The sequence below is a fragment of the Clytia hemisphaerica genome, unplaced genomic scaffold (genome assembly GCF_902728285.1).
Source record: "Clytia hemisphaerica strain Z4C2 unplaced genomic scaffold, Clytia hemisphaerica genome assembly, whole genome shotgun sequence".
Lineage (NCBI taxonomy): Eukaryota > Metazoa > Cnidaria > Hydrozoa > Leptothecata > Clytiidae > Clytia > Clytia hemisphaerica.
The window spans coordinates 1-6,548 of NW_027104430.1; positions in this window are offsets into that span (position 1 = coordinate 1).

Here is a 6,548-nt window from a genome sequence, read left to right on the forward strand (position 1 = left end):
TCGATGACAAAATTGATCGATAAATAATCGAGCTTTGAAAAAATCTTGATTATCGATTACCTATCGATTCTATCGGTTAATCGATATCTAATCCATCGATTACTTATCGATTATTTATCGATTACTCAAGATTATTGATTATATCGATTAACTACGCCTGGTATAGTAAAGAGGCTTAACAAATCGAAGTTCCACTAACTGATTGTAGCATTCTCCCCATAAGATAACTACTTAAAGCTAGAAAATATATGGTAAAACCTATATTATATCAATTTAAAAAAATTATTACAACAGTAGATATGGTTGCTGTTGAAAAGTATACAGTAAGATGATGTCAAAATGAAATATAAAGTTTGAATACAATTTCTGCCCACTCTCCTGCCAGAATTCATTCTTTTAAAGGGATTGGCAGGATTCAAAGGCTTTGTTCTGAACATGAAAAAATTAAATTACTTACATTTTGATCTTTTTCCTCTTCTTCATCTGTGCTTTCCATAAAATCTTCATCAGATTCGATAGTTTTGACCTTCAAGAAATCCGCCATATTTGTTTTGAACACCATGTGCTTTGGTCCGAGGAATGAAACCGGACTATCGAGAGTGCGGAAAACACTTCCGCTTTCAAAACTTAGATAACACCTTATCAATTTCTCATTGGGATCTAAACAGCGTTTGGGTCAGGGGGGGGGGGCACGCAGTTACTACAAGACATGAATTCATTTTTTGTGAAAACTTTTGAAAGTTCTGTAAAAAGAATTAAAATATAAGCACTTACTACACCAAAAGTGCTAGTTTTAGTGTTTGGCACCACCCCCAAACAGCAGTTACTACACTGTGTAGTAACTGTTTGCATAACTTCTGAATACAGTACCACCACGGTAGTAAGTGTCATACTGTCTTGTAGTAACTGCGTGCCCCCCCTGTTTGGGTTAATAAATTTTCAAAGATTGCTCAAATTACTGCCTTTCTGAGTGCTCACAAGTTTGACATCTTCTACGTTGGTGCGTCGTTTCTCGATTCCTCTATCGAGAGCGATGATTCGAGGTTGAAGATAGAAAATTGTGAGCTGCTCAGATGTGATCACCCATCCAACTCAAAAATAGGTGGTGTTTGTCTTTATTATAGAGGGGGTCTTTCTGTTGATAGAAGGCCTGAGTTGTCTTTTCTTGACGAGTGCCTTGTTTGTGAAGTTAAATCTGGTTCGAAAAAACTTTTTCTTTGTCTTCTCTACCGAACTCCTAGTCAAAATGCAGAAGAATTTTTTGCATTTAAACAAAATTTGGAGGAAACTATCAGAACAATTTATGATGTTTCTCCTACTTTAGCTATTTTCCTCGGTGAATTTAACGCAAGAAACTCAGTTTGGTGGACTGGTGATATCACAAATTCTCAAGGAAAGGACATTAGCGAGTTAGCTTCACAATATGGGTTACATCAACTGATTGATGAGCCGACTCATCTTCGTCCTGGGTGTTCTCCTTCTTGCATTGATCTTATTTTTTCATCTTTGCGGACTCCTATTTTAGACTCCGGGGTTTTACCTTCACTTAATCCACGTTGCCACCACCAGATACCCTTCGTAAAACTAAACTTTTAAACTACATTCCCTCCAGCCTATAAACGCAAGATTTGGGACTTTTCTCGTGCTGATGAGAGGGGAATCGTGCTTGCCCTGAATGCCATTGATTGGGAAACCTCCTTTCTGGGACTCAACGTAGAAGATCGTGTTTCCCTTCTCTCTGAATATATACTTAATATTTTTTCTAATTTTGTTCCAAATAAAACTATCACCATCAGAGACAAAGATGCGTTATGGATGACTCCTGAGATAAAGCAGATGCTTTTGGATAAGGCTAAGATATATCGTCGTTGCCGATGTGACGGCGTTATTTTTTTTTTCAATTTTCGGGATTCCGGGATTCAGCAAAAATTTTGACGGGAAAACGGTATTTCGAACCCCTACAAACCCCCCTTTAAGTCTTAAGTCTAGCGTTAAAACTCAGACTTAAAACTTTACCCATCCTACATAATTTAGAACGCTTCCAAATCGTTTGTGGTTGTAAGATTTCGTGGGAATTTCCCTTTTTTCTCAAATATTATGACCTTGATTATATTTCTTTGCAAAATTTGTAATCTTATAAATACAACATAAATTCAAAATTCCATAGGTTATAGAAATAATTTTAAATAAAAACATAAAATACATCAACTGAATGATTTCGCTTTGATTAAGTCATATCATGAACATATAAACGACTGGATGTCTATCTTCTCTTGTGTCTTTGAATCGAGCTTCGTTGCTGCCTGCATTTCAAATATATTTCAAAAGCATTTTTCAACGCTAAAGTGCAGAATTTTAACAACTGCGTGTATACTTTTGAATCTCTTTTATCGCTGGAATAAATTTTTCTTTGGCTTAAAAAAATGGTATATTAAAGTTAAGAGCCTGTGTTATAAGAATATCCTTATATGAATCCCATACTCTCTAAAATTATTCCATACTTTTGAGTCGAAATTTCAAAATATTAGCCGGAGTTTTGATAAGGTGACGGAGTATTTTGCTTTTCTCATAATGTAAATTAAAGAGTTGTAAAGAGTTGGACCATTGAGGTTTTTGTCGATGTTTCCCAATTCAAAAATTGCCTTTTAAAACAATACAAGCTGGAATGTTTGACCTGGGAACAATAAAATTTATATCCCCATTGGGATTTGGATAGAATCTTAAATCCCCGTTGTGGAAAAAAAATCCATCGCAGCTGTGAGACAGGAATTTTTATGTTAAAAATACTACTCTTCAAGAGGTCCCTTAAGTGGACCCAAATTTCATTTCATCACGCCAATCTTTTCGGAATTTACACAATTTTCGAAGTTACGCCGCCCACCCTAACAGAAGGAAGTAATAACTGAAAGAAAAAACTCGACCATTGTAGACATCAGAACCAAAATATAGTGATTGAAAGTCTAGATGGCGTAATCATAGCTTGCGCTGAGGTGGAAATTTTTTGATTTATAACCTCTCAAGTGCTATAAAATTCCCTCTATTTTAGACCCTGAATATTTGAAGCAAGGTTCTCATGTCAAATGCTTTTTTGTGAAAACACTGGACCTTGCATAACTGTCTGGAAAAAGTCTGAATTTTGAAAGAAATAAACCTGAATGAAGTCTTGTCATAAAAAAAAGAACTTTCATTTAGGAATTTCGATCGCAACCAAATCTTTGTAATAAGGTTCATTCTGATATTTTTTTCCTTTGAATTCCCAAATCTAGCTTTTTAAATGACCTTTAGGAAATACTGAAAGCTTTCCTTATGAGTAAAATGTTTAGAAAATGTTGGGTGTTTTTGCCAAAGGTAAAAAATCTGGAAAATGTAGCTTTTGAGACTAAAAATCTGGAATTTTTAACCTTCGAAAAATTAAAGCAACCCTATGTAACCTCTATGCCACAATTTCAAAAAGTAAAGTAAATATGACTGGTAAGCCTATTCCCTAAGTATGTGAGAATAACATGAATATCTACACTGTCGGATACGTTGAGGCTCTAAAGATACTGCCAAAATTGTGATATCAAGGGCGAGTTGTGATTCTCTTGTGGAAATCCAGTATATGGATGGCTTCGATTGATGGTTACATTGAATCATATTTCTGGGTTTCTTCGACAAAGCTGATCCCAAGTGATTAGTAGGTGCGTCCTGCAATTCCTGCATCAATAACACGCATGTGTATTTATTTACGTTTTCGTAGAAAATCAAAGGCGGTCAGGGGCGTTTAAAATTATTATTACTATTACCGTTCTGTAAATTAGAGTTTTTGAGAGTTTTCACGTGTTCATAAAAATGGTAGATTTTGTTATTTGCATCACACGTCGTTCAAACCTGTTACAAGTCGTATTCTCGAAACTTCTCTTCTTCCTTTTTGTTTTTGGAGAATTAGAATTTACGCTAAAGGCAAAAATTTTATGATACGTTATATTGTTTTTAAACGAATATGATTTTCAATTTCGGATTTTAGGTATTTTAGCATATAATTGCCCAATTAGATTAAAGAATTCGATTATCGATTAATTTCATACATTTTCAGGTTGCAAACATTTCAAATTGCATACGTTCAATGCTTACGTTTTTAAAATTGCTTACGTTTTCATCAAGTTGTATATGTTTTCAAGTTGTATACGTTTTCAAGTTGTATACGTTTTCAAGTTGTATACGTTTTTAGGTGGGGTGCGCTTTTAGGTGGGGTGTGTTTTTAGGTGGGGTGCGTTTTTAGGTGGGGTGCGTTTTTAGGTGGGATGCGTTTTCAGGTTGTATGCGTTTTCAGGTGGGATGCGTTTTCAGGTTGTATGCGTTTTCAGGTTGTATGCGTTTTCAGGTTGTATGCGTTTTCAAGTTGTATACGTTTTCGGGTTACATACGTTTTCAAGTTGCATACGTTTTTAGGTTACATAAGCTTATCGATATGTGTTTCGAGTGGCATACGTTTTCAAGTTTATATGGTTTCAAGTTGTTTTATTGAGTTTTTAGGGCTCGAACTGCGACCCTCCACGGTTTTTGTTTCTAGCAGCCTAGTTCTCAGAGACAGTCAGGGCACCCAAATTGGCGAACCGGGGCTAGAAAGTGTTTTCATCCGAGGGGGTCAAGGAACGAGAGTAGCTGTATTATTCTTTAAACGTTTTTTGAGGATTTTAGACTCTTAGGGCTACGAGTGGGATTAGGACTAAGATTATGATTAGGATTAGGACTAGGACTAGGAATAAAATTATAGTTAGAAATAGAACTAGGGATTAATATATTTTTCATATTTTATAAGATGTTTTTAGATATATATACGACACAGGATTTGGTACGGCTCCTACTACTACTAGAATACATTAAATCTGTCTCGAAATCGAGATTTCGGTTGTTGTTTCATCGTGTTTTCAATTTTCATTGGGTCTTTGACAAGATTTTAGAAGAATTAGGAAATAAATTAATTTATTTTCGTTTCGTAGATAAGAAAATAAGTGTAATTTGTCGTTCTTTCGAACCACCTGTAATAAATTTCCGTGATAAACAAAGAGAAATGAATCGGAAGGGGTAGTACAGTCGGTCGGGGTTTTGGACGGCAAAATATGAAATTTGGCGTTCTTTTTGTCGTTTTTTTAAATTTGTCGTTATTTTTAGTAATGCAGGACTTAATGCAGGACTTTTTAGATTGATGTGAGATTATTGTTCTGACGTTAGATGAAAGCGAGTACCAACGATTCGGTGACGTCATCTTCGTCATCTGGTCTTTCGCAGAAGGTGGGTGATTTTGAAATAAGATCAGTGTCCTTTGCTTTAATCGAATAAGTGTTGTGTTGTGTTTCAGATATTGTCAAGCCTCTTGTCCCTATATGTTTACAACTCCTTACACTCGGCAGCCGAGTATGAAGAGTTTGGGGCCTCACCTTCGATCAGAATGTAATGTTTCTCAGGTGGTTTGAGGAATCAGGAACTAGCCAGCGTGATGCGCAGCTAATTTGTTTCCGTAAATAGACGGGAGTATCATCGACGGTCGGGAGTATCTCATCTTTGTTGTTTGGTTTAGTTGTTTGGAATTGCTTAGGTCAGGGTTGCTAGTAACGGCTTGTCACTGTGCCGGGTGCATACTCGGGGTCTTGGGCCCCGCAGGGTTATTAGTAACGGCTCGAATTTCAGTCAGGTTAAAAAAGGGACAATTTTACCCATATTATAATAACATTACTCCCGTCTTTTTTGTCATTCTATAAGTATTTCCAAATCTTGTGTTTTGCTGTGTGAGTGTGGCTCAACGGATAGCGCGCTGGGTTTCTGATCAGAAACTCTTTTATTTGGTGGGTTCGAACCCAATGAAGTAGAAGCCAAAGGCTAGAAGTCAATCTCTTTGGTAGAATTTGAAGCCAACAAATCCTACCAAAGTTGCGCGGCCTTTAGCGGCTCGCCTGGTTTTTACACAAATGACAGATTGAAACTAAAATTTGCCGCTAAATTTCGAAAAAAATATCAATTGTAAACAAAGGAATTGCTAGATTCAATCTGTCGTCAAAAGCCTCACTTTTTCTTGCCTGAGAAAGATTAGAGATTCTACTTTAGCCCATCGGGCTTTAAACTCAATGTTCGAACCCCGGTCCGGTCGATATTTCAAGGTTTAAGATAAGTTTCAGATACTCCCGCCCGTCGATGATACTCCAAGCCGTCAAATATGAGATACTCCTGACAGTCGATGATACTCCCGACCTTGTCTTGGTCGGTTTTGTCACATGAACAATGTTTCTGAGCCAAATAGTATCCAATCCTTTTCTATGACCAGTCAGTGCGAAGACCAGTCGAGCGTCCAAGGTCAAATATTTCTACACCCTCCTTGATTGCATCAATGATTGCTCGTTTGGATGATTCTAAAGCGGCGTCTAGCTCCTTGTTCTATTGAAATGGTGCCCATGGTGAGAGAAATTTTTGAAATGGCTACATATGGTCTCGGATTTGCGTGTAGTTGGACATCTGATTCACCAGACCAAACCAACTTCGAATATAAGTTTTTGATGACAATGTTGGAAAAT